This window comes from Lissotriton helveticus, chromosome 6 (genome assembly GCF_964261635.1).
Source record: "Lissotriton helveticus chromosome 6, aLisHel1.1, whole genome shotgun sequence".
In the NCBI taxonomy this organism is placed as follows: domain Eukaryota; kingdom Metazoa; phylum Chordata; class Amphibia; order Caudata; family Salamandridae; genus Lissotriton; species Lissotriton helveticus.
In genome coordinates, this window is record NC_136067.1 from 651,737,187 (window position 1) to 651,751,080 (window position 13,894).

General features: G+C 48.1%; 1 protein-coding gene across 4 annotated transcripts in view; it reads left to right on the forward strand.

Annotated features, from left to right (window-relative positions):
• Positions 1–13,894, forward strand: part of TTK (TTK protein kinase) — an 894,856-nt gene that overhangs the window by 817,922 nt on the left and 63,040 nt on the right. The window lies entirely within an intron of this gene.

The following is a 13,894-nucleotide window of genomic DNA, read 5'->3' on the forward strand; positions in this document are numbered from 1 at the left end:
AAAGCACTGGTGCTGGAATAGGACCTCCAATACATCCTTTTGACTGGCTCCAAACTGTAAACAGGCTTCAGCTCAACCAAGGCTGTGTCCAGATCTTGATGTGCTGCAGCTTATATTGAACCCATGAGACTCCGATACAATCCCACTTCTGTGCTGCCACGCACATTCATTGCACCAGCTTTTTGGCTCTCGCTCTAATCAGAGCCAGTCATATGGAGAGAACAGTGGATCGGATGTGAAGGAACCTGCCCCTCATGATGCAAATAATTTGTACATAGAATTACAGGAGTTCAGTCGAACTGGACACCTCACCCAACACTAGGCTGTTTTTCCTCCTGCTGTTGCAACAGAGGATAGCACTACCTTTGCCACAGTAATTGCAAGGGATGCAGAGGTGCGTGACCTTCATCTCACAACTCTGGAGATAGGGGAGAGGAGTTTGCCTAACGGCTAGGGCGCTCGACCTCGGACCTGGAGGAACTGGGTTCGAGTCTCGGTAACGACGCCAAAACCTCCTGTGATTCTGGGCAAATCACTTAATCTCCCCGTGCCTAAAAATGAAAGTAACTGGAAAATGTAAAAATATAACGTAACTGGAAAAATATGTAAAGCGCTCTGATACCTGATGCGGTTCGGGTCTAGTTCGCGCTATATAAAACTCGGCAAAAAAATGGTCTCACAGAGATCCTACACCCTGGCCAGGCATCAACCTAATCTCTCTTGGCTCATAATGAAGCCCTCACTGACACAGTGCGGGCACCGGGGCTAAGCAGTGATCAGAACACAGTTAGCTGACAAGATGGTCATTGCTGTAGACCTGCTCCAGGCAACTGGTACCAGTCTTAGCAGTGGAGACACCCTGTTATTCTAGCTACTTCCTTGTGCTTAATAAGGATGAAGGCTTCTGCCCTAGCTGGATCTTGGCCTTCCTAATGCCTTCCTGCGCAAATAAAGATTCAAGATGCTCACCCTGTCCAAAGTTCTGTCTGACCTAGATCCCAGAGAATGGATGGAGGCCTGAGCCTGTGCGATGTTTATTTTCATATCCCCTTCCTACAGGCCCACAAGGGCTACCTGCAGTTCTGTAGTAGGTGATCTCTGTGTATAGTCATAATCTAGTGAATAGTCCCACCCATGTGCGTGGACCCCGGAGCAATCAAAAATAATCTCTTAAGGTGTAGAAAAATGCAGAACTGCACAGACACTTAAGAGAGAATTTAAAGACAGATAATGCAGCCTATATCTACAGGCTACACTGTCCAGTACATCAACTAGAAATTACACCAAAAATCCACAAACCGCAAAGCCTGTCCAGATTTCCCTTGCTTTAACAGCAAAAACCCTCTGGAATGATAGAGAGAAAGACCTGGACAGACAAGCCCCATAGGCTGCCATTATGTGGCTCAAAACAGGATACTGTGCCTTTAAGAGAACCTTCCAGAACTTCACAGTATCCCAGAATGCACTGCAGGTCCCTTTTACTTTCAGTTCTTTTTTCCGGCTCCTGCTGGCAGGACCCTGGAGCATTGAGCTCTCCCTTTTGGGATTGGTTTTTGTGATTTCTCACTTTTTCACTTTTTCAAGTGTTTTTTGGTGCTTTGTTCAAAGTACTTTGGTTATTTCTTCTTTGGTGTGCTTTTGGGGCAGTCTTTTTGTCGAATATGCCAGCATTATTTGACAAATGCACGGAGTGTTCCAGGAAGAAGGCCAAGACTGACCCACATGAAGTGTGTATCCTCTGCCTTCCCTCCTCTCATAACCCTGAGTGTGAGATTTGCCAGGGATTTACCACCAGGACCCTGAGAGACAGAAAGAAGATCAGGCTCCAAGGCATGGCGGAGAGAAGACTGCAAGCACAAGGTGGGTCTGGGCAGGTTCCATCTGCCAGTGCTGAGGCCTCTGGGGGGCTCCCCAGAGGCAGGAAGTCCAGCAAGCGTCCCCATTCTCCGACGGCGTCGATTGCACCGACTACGGCATCGAGAGGGATGACTACAGTCTGTTCCCCGTCTCCCCAGGGCTCTGGGTCGAAGCGGCTTCGACGTCGAGGGATCTGAACAGACCGCCGTCGAGATCACCGGTGACGGTTTCGGCGTCGAGGACTCGACTGCGACGGATGACCCGGCGTCGGCGCTTGCCGTCGTGGCGACACCGCCGTTCGCCTTCGGCGAAGGAGGAGGTCGTCGTTGAGGGGATCCTCGGCGTCGACGTGGCGATCGCCGTCGAGGCGCAAGAGATCGCCATCGAGGCACAAGAGATCGCCGTCGAGGCACAGGAAGCCGTCGAGGCGAAAGCGTTCGCCGTCGAGGGACAGGCGTTCGCCGGCGAGGAAGCGCAGGTCGACGCCGAGGGGCCAACGCTCGCCGTCGGGTCGCCGTTCTTCGACGCACGCCGTCGGGTCGCCGTTCTTCGACGCAGGAACGGCGCAGAAGGAGTTTGGATGCCAGGAGTCAGTCTGGCAGGCGTCAAGTGCCTAGGAGAGACTCTCCCACATCCCAGCCTGATAAGGAGGGCTGGTCACCGAGCTCGGTGTACTCCGTTGTATATACCCCTCCTAAGCCGGGGACAGTGACGCCTCCTCCTCCACCTCCTTTGCCGAGAGGACTTCCTCCGCGGGTCCCTACCCCGCCTCCTCTTCCACCGCTACCACCTCGGCCTCAGCCCGACCTCAGCCTCAACCTCAGCTGCCGGTTGACAAGCCTCCCCCGCTTCCTCCGAGGTCGGTTTCCATGCCCAGGTACTAGACTCCTCCGAAGGGGACCCCTCGGCCGAGGGGCCCACCCAAGCCACAGTCTCCTGTCCCGGTGGAACCGGCAGGGCGACCAAAGCCACGGAAGTCGCGATCCCGCTCCGGACGTAGAGGGAGGTCGCGCAGTCGTCACAGATCCTCAACGAGGTCAAGACGGCGCCACATGAGGCGCGGATCACGGTCCCGCACGGGCTCTTCCAGGACAAGGTCCTACTCCCCGACCTTGTCAGACTCCCCGGGGACTAGGGTGTCTCCCGTGGATGATATCAGCACGTTCCAGGATGTTCTCCTGAGGGGTGCAGCGAAATTAGGAATCACGGTGACGGCTCCCACACCTACGACGTCCGTGATCTTTGAGACACTTCACAAGAAACATTTGTCTCGCCCTCTACTACCGCTCGTGCCAGGCTTGGTAGAGCCAGCGGAGGAGCTGTTCCTTACACCTGCAGTGACGAGGGCTGCTCCATCCCGTCTGCTGAAGAACTATAGGGCTCCGGATTCCGACCTGGTTTTTTAGGTCTCGTGGCGTAACAGCGCGTAAGCGCTGTCTCGCCAGAGATCTTTTTCACTGGGTCTGCTTCCCAGGAGACAGTACCTGGCCGCGCGCATCTCGCAAAAGGCGATCAGCGCAGGCCACGCGCGCGAACGCGCTCGCCGTGGCTGTCTCCTAGGAAGCGCAAACATACACAGGCACACCTCCCCTGCACGCATGCGCACAAACAGACACAAACACACACGAGCGCACCTACACACACACACACATACAGAGATTTCCCCCCCCCCCCTGCCGCCGCCGCTCCCCCCTCCCCCCTCCAACTAAGCCCCACTTACCGGCTTTGTTGACTTCTGCAGACTCCGCGGGGCTCTCCCTCGGGCAAGGGAGCCCCGCGTCACCAGCACTGCTTCTCTGGCCATCCGTGGGCGCGTGCGCGGGCTTCCGAAGGCGGAAGTCCCACCCCACGTAAGGTTTCGTACAGCTCTTGGCAGGAAACTCGATGATTGGCAGAGTTTCGTGCAGGTGGAGAGAGGAAGCACTGTGGACTGGAGCTCAGCCGAGGTTTTTAGTGCTTTTAATATATGATATTAATATTCCAGGTGTATTAGTGAAGCTTGTGTCATTATTTCCAACCCACTAGGGCAGCGCAGCTTGCTGTAATCATGCAAAGTAAATACCAATTATAAAGATTTAAATGGAAATTAGTGGGAGCGAGATGGCCGCGCCTGCCTTTTCTAATGTCCTCCTCGGAGGGCAGCTTGTCAGGGCGGATTAGGACGCGGGGCTGCAGCCGGGCCGCTCTGGCGGGTACGAGGGGCGTGCAGTGTGCAGGAGCTAGAAAGGGAAATGCGGTGTGTGTGCAGGGACCCCCCCCCCCCATAGTTCTCTCAGCTGCTGATCACATCTCCAGTCATCCCCCCACCTTTTTACGCCGGCTCTTTGCTTGCTGATATTTTGGAGAGTACTGGTTTAAGATGCAAGACCACAAGTTGCAGAATGCAAACATCTTTTGAATATGAAGGCGGGACTTTTTGAAAATGCCCTTTGGCGGTAAGGTCATGTTCCGAGGCGTGTGAGGGTGAGGCGAGTGAGGGAGAGTGTAAGGGTTGAGCATGCCAGGGCTGTGCACCCCAAGGGATAACTCTTCAGATTGTCTGTCTCAGCCTATGAGAGATGAGTGACCTTTGAGATCGCACAAACATTTAAAGTTCTGTATCTTGAGGGATAGCTCTGCTGCATCAACCCCCACCCTGTAGGTTTGCGAACCACAAGCGCTGCAGTACTTACTCTCTGCCGTTCCGTGGTTCTTGCCCTGAACCGAAAGTTGTTTCTTTCTTATCTTTTAGCAGCAGTTTAAAACATTGTTTGCATCCAGGATTATTGAGTGCTTTCCGCTCACCCCTGTGGTGCGTCAGAGGGCCAGTGATGAAGGAATCACAGTGGAGAGCTCCCCAGCCATTCCCCGCATGCCACACACCACGCGTGCCTGTGCCCTGCTCTCCTTTGGCTGTATTTTTGGAGCGGTGCCACAGGCTATCGTCCTGGTGCCCCTTTACTGTCCCACCACTGACTTCTGCAGCAGCCTCCAGCGTCAACTTATCACTACCAACAAACTATTACACCCAGGGTCTGGGACCCTGGAGCAAATTGAGTCAAGCACTCAAAAGAATAGGGGGGAGGAATTCATTTGAAAAGACTACAAGAAGTATACAACTTTAAAGACGGATTAAAATTGAATATAAAGCATTTTAGGGTTAAAATGTGCACTTCTGTTACATCATGAAACCTGACTAAGGATGGCAAATCGAAAGCCATTAAATGCATAGTTTGTAATAATGAAGTTGAGGCCCAGTCCACAAGTTAATTAACAGAAGGGTGGTCCCAAATATTGAAGATCGAGGTGTTGAAATGTGTACCACAGCAATTTAGAGCCAGACTGGATCATTCATAAGATTAATTGTCATCACGGAGGCCTGGGATGCTTATTACAGTCATCAGAAATGTCAAACATCTGGACGTCAGTTGCATGGATTCTCCTTTAGGCCGGCCTTCAGTGCCTCCTTACAGGGACTGGGACTAGAACGTTGTCATCGGGCATGGTTTGCTCATAAGAGTTTATCCGGCTCTGAAAGCCTCCTAAACAAACAACTGGGAGGTTTTTTTAGGTGTTCCAGAATTACAAGGCGCACAGCCGGAGTATCCGTAAAGTTAATGGTTGAAACAAGGGTAATTCAATGGTTGGTACAGGCAATAGGGCGAACGGTAAATCCTCACAACCGCTCAAAGATGGACCAAGCTTGGTACATACAAGAACAAAAGAAAACCACAATGCCCCTGCACTTGTACAGAAATATTATTGAGGTGTATGGTAACAACAATGTCACTTCGCTAAGTATGAAGAACAGATAGAACAACATCCAATTCATACAAGTAGCTCAATAGTTGGTGACCTTCTTAGGCCAAAATAGAGAAAGAAGTTTAGGATGTAATCCGTTGCTGGTACGAAAAAGTTCCGTTTATTGTTCCTTTAGGTAGGCCAACACGTGTTTCATCGCAGGGAAACAGACTGCGAATCTTCAGGGCTGGATTGAAACATAGAGAGTACATTTGCGATCATATTTAAATTGCAAGTGTATAAAAAGGTGACTGGGTAGTGTCACCATTAGTGAAAAGAAGACATGCCAACGTGTGACTGTAGGTGACTCAGTGTTAGAGTGTATGGAAACATTTGTGTGTGTGCCCAAAGAGACGCCGGTCGTTTGGACAAAGTTTGGGTGATTGCTTTTATACCCAAAGTTGGATTGATGCAGAAGATTGATGAAGAACTTGCCCTCTTTTATACAAGATTCAAAGCACATACTAAGTGTTTTGGGTGACCTAGAATGGCAACCCAACACTACTTTAGTCACCATGGACGTCGTCGCACTTTATACCAGCATCAATCCAACTTTGGGTATAAAAGCAATCACCCAAACTTTGTCCAAACGACCGGCGTCTCTTTGGGCACACACACAAATGCTGATTTCTATGATGAATCTCATCCTGAACAACAATTTTTTCATTTTCCACAAAAAATGGTACCAACAAAAACACGGAGTGGCTATGGGTTCAAAATTTTCCCCATCTTTCGCTAATCTATTTATGGGTGCCTTCGAAGATGACCACATTTGGGGCCCGAAAGGCACTGTATACACTGATTCAATCTTGTTTTGGGGTCGCTATATAGACGACTGTATTCTACTATGGACAGGGACAGAGGAACTTCTGAATGACTTTTTTGCACATCTCAATCACAACGATTGGGAAATCAAGTTCACAATGAAATCAAGCAGAACTAACATAGAGTTCCTAGACTTGGAATTTTATGTAGAGAAAGACAAACTACAAAGCAAACTATACAGGAAACCGACCTCTTGTAACGCTATCCTAAGAGCAGACAGTTTTCATCCTTACCACCAAATCAAATCAATTCCCTTTGGAGAATTCCTCCGCGCCAGGAGGAACTGCAGTGACAATAAGAATCTTGAAACAACCATACATGATATGGAAACCAGATTTGAGAAAAGAGGGTACCCTAAAGGCATCCTCACTCAGGCAAAGAAAAAACTCCACAAAATCAAAAGACCTGATACGCTGATACCCAAAACTCAACCAGTAGCGAAAGACTCTACAGTGAGATTGATTACTGAATTCAACGCAATGCATCACTCACTTAGACACAGCATGACGAAACATTGGGGTCTGCTTAAAGATGATTCGACCTTGAAAGCTATAATACCTACAACCCCCCAAATTACCTTTCGAAAAGGGAGAACACTGAGAAACAGATTGAGTCCAACCGTCCCACGAAGTGACATGACAGCAACCTGGTTAACCCAACGCAGCAATGGGTTCTTCAAATGCGGCTTCTGTACAATGTGCAAATGGGCCAAACACAAAACTAAACACTTTTATGGACCAGACAAAGAGATTTATGATATAAGAGTCAATATCAATTGTGTCACTAAATATGTTGTATATATCATTGAATGCCGATGTGGCAAACTTTACGTAGGAAGCACCATCAGAGCACTAAAAGAGAGAATAGCTGAACACATGAGAGCCATTCAAAAACAGGATCCCAGATATCCGGTGGCTCTTCATGTGGCTACGTGTCAGGCCAACACAGAAGACTTTTCGGTCTCGTTCTATGGAATCGAAACCGTGCCTGTACACATAAGAGGAGGCAACAGAGAACTGACACTCAGACGCAAAGAAGCTACGTGGATAATGCGTCTTCAGAGTATCGAACACGGTTTAAACTATGACCCAGAGATGCCATTTTTCCTAGGAAACTAGCAAACCCAATGGATCCAAAACCCAGATTTTGTATCCATAAACATTCATACCACTTAAAATGAGGAAAAAATAATATAAAAATTTTGTGTGTTTTTTATTTTATTTTATTTCAAGCATGTTGCACATTGGTCCAAACCATTTATTTATTAAGCTAATCATCCTGAATACTTATCAGAAAGGCATAATTTCGTTCAATTTAGGACTTGTGGATAATCACGTACTGTTTGAAATGTGTTGGCATAATGACCCCCAAAAAAATGCTTTGGAAAATTATTTGTGGGAACTTTGTTTTGGAAATTAATGTTTTGTGTTTTTCTTGCACTTTTTGGAAAACTAGGACAACGTAAACTAAATATGCCAATAATAGCAGAATTAACAAATTCAATTTATCGTGGTACAGGATTTTTTATTCCACAATCACACATAGATAGACACACACAAATAAAACCTTTCATTTGTGTTCATGACGTACCAGTACACCTCCTGAGGAGTAACAGTACTTAACTGTGTGTGAGGAATATTAACAAAAGGATTCCTCCTTCTAAAAATAGTAATCCTTAAGCTTCACATATACAACAATAAATAAATAACGAAGGAATTTGTTGTACATATACTCGTTTCGCAATCTATGAGCGTTGTTGCACGCATGCTCGCAAAGTAATAAATTATCCCCGTAAAACTAGCGCCATAGAATCGTCGTGTAATTATAAGATTCACCAATTTTGATCAATACAGATATAATGGAACCAGTCTTACGAAAATTCGGATTAATAATACTCTTAGAATAAAAGAAAGACCCGATAACCTTAGACAAGCCCACTTAGGCCCACAGTAACTAAGGTGGACTTGTAGTATTTCTTCACTATAGCCCCCATTGAACAATGGAACTATTCAGGTTTGACGTTCTAGTTGTTGTCAGAACAGGAAACCTCCGGCCGGTATATCTTCAGGCCGTGTTTCCTGTCACGTGACCGTCCTCGGAAAACGGCGCCGGGAAATTCAAGAGGGAGAACTACTGTGAAAAGGTAAGCGACCTTTCCCTGGCGCTCTCTTCCTCTTCTAAAACCGTAATTGCCTTGCCCAACCACCAGATACGAGCTTAAAGGCTAAACAAACCGTTTTGCTTTATTTTTACGTAACGGATAAATATAGGTGTACCCGCCTTTTCTCGTTTGTTGACATCGTCACTTAATCGGAGTAACCTGTTAATCCTCTCCTCCCGGTTCAAACATTGTGCTAAACTATTGAGGTAGGTCTTTCATTTTTTCGCGCGTTTTTTTAACCCTCCTTGTTTTTCACTGTACTTGTAGACTAAGTTACGAAATAGTCTACCAGGTCACGTGTTTGTAAACAAAACTCCTGATTATACTACCCACAGACTCATCAGGTCTTTCGGAGTGTGACTTCACATACTCAGTGAAACTCCGTCATACAGGACCCCTTGAATATATCTAGCCGAGGTGGCCCTTGCACCTCACTAATTAGGGTGAGTGTTTCTTTGTCCCTTATACAGTTCATTAATACATCCACTGAGCATGCGATGCACGGTCCGTTTTTTGCACTTAACTCCAGACAAATACCGGAACTAGAGATCACTTAAACAGACTATCTTGAACTATGTATTTTACTAATTGTCGTTTCTTCAATCTTTGACTTATTCAGATTCAGACTAGATACGTCTGGATGGTAGACAGGTTGTACAATCACCGCACAACTTTTACTATACATAAACATCGCATTAAATATATAGCTGGCATCCAAGATCGTAGAGCTATAAAAAGTAATAACTATTCAGCAAATCAATATAGAATAGTTGTGATTTACAATATACACAAAGCAAACCCTGATAAGAATATGAGACATATCTACCAATTAAGCGCCATGGTACAGTTATCATATGAGTACTCATAAATGTATGTAAACTCACTACAACAGTCACTCGGGATGTCGTATTCTTATCTTGCTAGACACCTCACGTTTTTACACAACCCTTTCACTTATAGCACCATATATTTTTCCACGGCCACAATTTGTCAACTGTCTACAACGCGTCACTAGAAATAATATGATCAGAACTCACAGATTTGCACTTTTGTCACCCCACAAAAAAATGTTTCCATACACTCTAACACTGAGTCACCTACAGTCACACGTTGGCATGTCTTCTTTTCACTAATGGTGACACTACCCAGTCACCTTTTTATACACTTGCAATTTAAATATGATCGCAAATGTACTCTCTATGTTTCAATCCAGCCCTGAAGATTCGCAGTCTGTTTCCCTGCGATGAAACACGTGTTGGCCTACCTAAAGGAACAATAAACGGAACTTTTTCGTACCAGCAACGGATTACATCCTAAACTTCTTTCTCTATTTTGTCTTAAGAAGGTCACCAACTATTGAGCTACTTGTATGAATTGGATGTTGTTCTATCTGTTCTTCATACTTAGCGAAGTGACATTGTTGTTACCATACACCTCAATAATATTTCTGTACAAGTGCAGGGCATTGTGGTTTTCTTCTGAAAGCCTCCTAGGCTGCAGTCACCAGACAAGGCCAGTGTTGCTGAATGGCCATTACAGCCGTGCCATGAAGAATAGCAGCTTAGTCCAGTGGGTTCATTATTAAATGAATGCTGATAATACACAGATCTTCGATTTGGATGGGGTAATGATGCTGGAGTCAGAAACCTGGATTTTTAGCAAGTTGTATATGGTTTTGCTCTTGAACGTATATCCCAGCATTCAGAGTTCTTTAACTGAAATACTAGGCCAGGCTGGGTGAATTTACTCCAGCATGGGACCAGAAAGTAGTCATGTGATGAGTGAACCACACGGTGTCTCATCAGAACTAAAGAGTTGGGTTTACTCCAGGACCCACGTGCACTGCGGTGCAGGTGGCAGAGCGGACGCTCCCCGTGGATTTAGGTAAGACAGCGTCTACTGGCAGGTGAGAAAACTGAAATAGATACCACTATTTTCAGTGGCCACAGATGAGCAGAATCAAACGCAATGCATTGTGGTTTATGTACAGAATAAATCATGAAGTGCACTTGCTCGAGTTGGAGAGCAGAAGTGACCAGAATTATACAGATGAGACTTTTATTTTAATAAAATGGAAAATAGAAAAAAATGCAAGAGCCTTGCCTAGCCAACCTGCCTTCAAGAGCAGATTGGGCCCCGCCTCATTCAAGGTGGACTTTCCCCCCTTGCCCAGCCTTATTGGTACCACCTAGAAAACCATGGACGGAAGCTCGGAAGCATAGGCCTCTCTAAAACCTAACGTGATTGGCCTTTGGTACGGATGTGAACTGAAACCATACTCTGCAATCCCCGGCCCTCAATTCTACCTCGCTCGTTATACTCAGTTAAAGGGGCTTTTAGCCAACCCTCTTCATCCATTGGTCGGCTGTCATTCACATTTTTCCTCTTCCCAATACAGCAAAAAAATGGGGCAATGTGTCAGCCTACTTCATCCTTTGGGCTACCTTCACTGTGAGTGACAACATTGTGCTCTTTTACAAGAGGCACACCCGTACACAGTAAGTGATGGACTAGTATGGCTGGGTGTAGTTACAATACAGAGTTTGCAAAAAAATTCATGCAACACATTGTCATATACAATGCCAATAACTCAAACTTTAATGCTGCGAGACCTATTGCATTGCAAATGCTTGTCTAAGGACTGACCCTGTTCCGGTGACGGCAGCCAGAAAACAACATTCTACCTCTCCGTCTTCTACCATGCCTCCGGATAAGGAGAGCCGATGGATCGACTCTAATGGCAGGAAGGCCTGTGGGACGGCTGCTACGGCCATGAAGACTGCTAGCGATACGGCTCTGCTGGGACGGTATGATCGTTTCCTGTGGGAATCTCTCCAGCAGTTCACGGAGCTGCTGCCATGAGACAAGAGGGAGGATTTCCTAGAAATCCTGAAGGAAGGGAAGCTGGTTTCGAACCAGGTTATCAGCGCCGCGGCGGATGGTTCCCTGTTGGCGGCCCATGGTTACTGTCATGGGATCAACCAGCGACGCCATGCTTGGCTCAGGCTCACATCACTCAAGCCGGAGGCCCAGCAGCGAGTGGCTAATCTTCCCTTCTCGGGGGGAGACCCTGTTCGGAAAACATGCGGATGATGAGATGAAGGCGGAGGCAGAGACTGACGGCTGTGGGCTTGGAGAAGCCCAAAGAAAAGAAAGCCTACCGCCCGTTCCAGAGACGGTTCGGAGCGCAGGGCCGAGGGCGAGGACAGGCTTCGGGACAGCAGCAGCAACAACAACAGCAGCAGCAGCAGTTCCGGAGGCCCTTCCAGAAACGCCAGAAGGGTAGAGGAGGTCAGCAGTCCTCTACAGCGAACAAGGGCGCGGCCGGGTCTCGACCCTGAGCTGTTACTTCCCCTACATCCGTTACCCGCTCCGGTGGGGGGAAGCATCCAATTTTTTATGGCAGAGTGGAGAAAAATTACTCAGGACAAGTGGGTGCTGAAATTCTTAGCAATGGATACAGTCTTCGGTTCACCAGCCCGCCTCCATCGATTCCTCTGGTCAGCTCGCAGTTTCAGCTGCGCGAGCTCCAGGTGGAGGCCGATATCCTGTTGAGGAAAGGGGCGATAGAAGACGTACCTCTGTCTCAAAGAGGAAGAGGTCTGTACTCCCGTTTCTTCCTGGTCCGCAAGAAGGACAAGAACGAGTTCAGGCCCATTCTGGATTTGCGACAAGCAAATGTAAATGTAAATGTAGTATACTTGTAAAGCGCACAGCTGCCCCAGCAACGGGGCGTCCCGGCGCTGTATAACTCTGGGGAACCCGTCCTGGCTTTCCCTGAGGGATGGTCCCTTGCTGGGAGTCCCCAAGGTGGAGCCAGGCATCCCTGGAATTGGTGGGGCCGTTGTGGAGATTAGGCAAGCTAATGCCCAGAGTTGCCGAGTGGAACCCCTGATTAGAGTAAGCACCGAAGCGAGAATTATCGAGTCCGCTGACCAAGGTCCACGACCCTGCCGCGTCGGGTATTGAACCCTGGTCCCAGGCTGACTTCTGCTCTCGGGCCTGCCTCTAACCAGTGAGCCACACTACTCCACAAGTGGATTTGCAGAGAGAAGGTTCGCATGCTGTCGTTGCATCAGATTTATCCTCAGCTGCAACAGGGAGACTGGCTGCGTGCCATAGATCTACAGGATGCATACTTCCATGTGCCCATTGCAAACAAACACAGGAAGTTCCTGCGATTCCAAGTCGGCGCCAATCATTATCAGTACACAATACTGCCATTCGGACTGAAGGCTGCGCCCAGGACATTCTCGAAGTGCATGGCAGTGGTAGCCGCACACCTAAGGAAGAACAAGGTGTTTGTCTACCCGTACCTGGACGATTGGTTGATCAAGGCTTCCTCCTTCTCGGAAGCTCAAGCGCACTTCCGGAAGACGTGCGTTCTCTTGAACAAGCTGGGGTTGCACATCAACATGTCCAAGTCTGTCCCGACTCCGGTCCAGTGCATACAATACTTGGGAGCCTCCATCAATACGCTGTCAGCAAGCGTGTCTCCTTCGGAGGAGAGACGATTTTCACTCCTTCGGAAGGCTCAGGCTCTTATGACCGCTCCATCTACAACAGTGAGGACGGTGTCTTCTCTACTGGGGTCGATGGCCTCTTGTATCTTCCTCACGCCACACGCACGGCTGCACATGAGACCATTGCAGGAGTGCTTGGAGGATCAGTGGGATCAGAGGAAAGGATCTTGGGACGACAAGATATGACTGTCTCTGCATGCTCTTCAGTCTCTGAAGTGGTGGTGTTCAGGGGAGAATCTCCTGAGAGGGGTTCCCTTCCACAAGGACATTCCCACGCAGACTATTGTGACGGATGCGTCTCTCCACGGCTGGGGGGCGCACTCCGGAGACCTACAGATTCAAGGGACGTGGTCCCCGGTGGAGTCCACGTACCACATCAATTTCCTGGAACTCAGAGCTATTCACTTGGCACTGAAGGCCTTTCTTCCGTCCTTCCGGACCAACTCTTTGCTTGTTCAGACAGACAATATGACCACGATGTATTACCTCAACAAGCAGGGGGGGTCAAGATCGCGCACTCTGTCGCAGGAGGCGCAGGCGAACTGGCACTGGCTTCTGGCCAGAGAACTGACGATAACGGCCACCCATCTACCAGGTGTGCAGAATGTTCAGGCAGACGCACTGAGCAGACTGATTCAGGAAAACTACGAATGGGTCATAAACGACGAAGTACTAGGAGAAGTCTTCACAAGGTGGGGGACTCCAGACGTAGATCTGTTCGCCACCGCCAAAAACAGCAAATGCCGAG